The sequence below is a fragment of the Arachis duranensis genome, chromosome 10 (assembly GCF_000817695.3).
Source record: "Arachis duranensis cultivar V14167 chromosome 10, aradu.V14167.gnm2.J7QH, whole genome shotgun sequence".
NCBI classification, from domain to species: Eukaryota; Viridiplantae; Streptophyta; class Magnoliopsida; order Fabales; family Fabaceae; genus Arachis; species Arachis duranensis.
In genome coordinates, this window is record NC_029781.3 from 42,681,999 (window position 1) to 42,684,713 (window position 2,715).

Here is a 2,715-nt window from a genome sequence, read left to right on the forward strand (position 1 = left end):
ATAAACACCACAAGTACTTGACTAATGAAATGTCATTGGTACTCAGAGTCTTCAACTTTCTCATTTTTCCCTTTTTCTTTCTTACTCTTTTAATTGATTTGCTTGTTCAAGGTTTTCAATATTTCAAACATTTCATAAAATGTCCTAGATGAAAACTTCAATTAAACAAATTCAAATGTAATTGAGCAACAATAGTCATGCTAGCCTTCCAATACTTATATGCTCATGCTAGATTCTTCTATAATTACCTTGTTTGTTTATGATCATGATACTTAATTACTTTGACTCACAAAATTCAAAATGGTAGTTATGATGTAAAAGCAACATGTTGCAATTCAAATATCAAGCTATGCTTTTCCATCAAGAAGAACACGCATGCATATAAAAGAAATGGAAGACAATCATGCAATTGAAAGTATAGAAGATAAATAAGAGGAAAAAGAACTTAACCACCTTGTAGATCTTCATCTTTGTTATTGTCATTTTCCTCCTACTCCTTCCTTCCCCAACACCAAACTTAGAATGATTGCTTGTCCTCAAGCAACAAATAAAATAATGGTGGTGGAATTTATGATTAATCATGAATGTCTTCAAGAAAGAGATGTAAGTAATGCATGTGTTTGAGCAAGCAAAAATTAAAGATGACAATCAAGGCACAAAGAAAAGAGACAATATGATTGCATCAATAAGTGAGTTGTGCATGGTACTATGCATGAAAGGTAAGTGGCAACACCAAACTTAGTGTGACACTTTCATTTTAGAATGATGCAAGTACCCACTAAAGATTGAAGATCAAATTGTTGCATGCAACACCAAACTTAGAATGCAATCATATGCCAAATTATTGAAAGTAAACTAAGCAAGGAAAGAAAATGTTACCAACAGTTGGGTTGCCTCCCAACAAGCGCTCTTTTAATGTCATTAGCTTGACATGTGGTTCTTAATTTTCTTCCTCTTCTTCCAATTGGTTAAAAGAAATGACTTCAAGGGAGAAGAAGAGAAAATTGATGCCCCTTGATTTGATTGTCTCCTAACAAGCCTTCTTTTGTTGTTATTAGCTTGATTCCTCTTGCTTGTTGGGGTGGGGGTTGGATTGCTTTTTGTTGACCTTCTCTTTTTCATGGATGTTGTCTTTTGTTTCTTGGTCACAATCCTTCTTTGAATGTTTTTATTGATTGCCTTCACTTCCTTGATTTCAAGACTTAGGTGTTGTGTGATGGTTGGAGTGTCCTCTTCATCAAGAACCTCTTGGATTGATGGTTCAATTAAATCATCTTCCATACAACTTTCTACTTCATTGGAGTGTGGACTCCCTTGGTTGTTTTCCTCCCTTACAACCTCATTCTTCATTGGGATTTTACTTGGTATAGGGGCCTCTTTTTCTTGCTCTTCCAATTCCTCTTTTACACTAAACATTTGCTTTAATAGCTCTTCTATGGAGGAGGTTTGTTGATCTTCCCAAGATTTCTTCATCTCCTCTTCATATTTTTCGATCACAAATTCAAGGGAAGTTTGTGAGGGTTGTGAATGTTCATGTTCCTTTATCACCTCAAGTTCAATTTCATTCTCAATCACCTCATTCTTCATTGAAATTTCACTTGACACATGGACCTTTTGTTCTTCTTTTTCCACTTCCTCACCCACAAATTGGTCTTCATCCTCACTGCTTGGCAACCCGAAGTGTTTTCTTATTTGCTCTAAGTGCCCATCTATTTTCTTGCAGAGGATTTCTTGTTCTTTCCAAGATTCTAATATTTCTCTAGACCATTGAAGGTGATCCTCAACTATTAGCTCCAAAGATGAAGGTTGGGAGTAATTTTGTGGATATGGATGTGTTGTGGTGAAGTCATTTTGGGGAGTATGAAAGGAGTTTTGTGAGTTGTGAAATGAATTTTGTGAATTTTGAAATGAGTTTTCTGTATAGTGAAATGAATTTTGTGGTTGATGAATTGAATTGTATGGATTTTGGAAAGAATTTTGTGTTGAGGCAAACTCAAGTGGTGAAGAATTTTGATATGAAAAATTTGGAGATGAGGTTGGATAATTAAGAGGTGAGGGCTCTTGATGGATGGGATAGGAAATATTGAATTCTCTTTGGTTTTGTCCTTCCCAATCACAATTTGGATAGTTGTCCCATTCATAGGAGTATGAATCATTTTGTGTTCTTGGGAAGTATCCCATTTGGTTTGATTGCTCAAACCCCATCATTCCTTGGTCTTGATTTTCCCAACCACAATTAGTATAGTAACTTGAATCATTTTGTGGTGGTGAAAAATACCCCATGTAACTTGCTTGATCATTGTGTGACCTAGGGGCATGTCCCATTTGGGTTGATTGCTCATGATCCATCATTTCTTGTTGATATTCCCATCCACCATGAGGATAATGACATGAATCATTTTGTGGTGGTGGGCAATATCCCATGTAATATGATTGATCAACATGTGAAGTAAACTCCATTTTAATTAAAAAATGTTGTATCAAACACAACCACCAAGAAAAATTGAAATTCCTTGTGTCACAACTAAAGAATTCTTAGTGAGGCAATAACACAAACACTTAACTTGCAATAAGAAAAGAGAAATAAAAATAAAAAATAAAGTAAAAACAGAAAAAAATGTCTAATCTAGAAAGTTAATCAACCGGTAGTTTGTTAATCACAATTAATCCCCGGCAACGGCGCCAAAAACTTGATACGTAAAAATTAGATTTCAC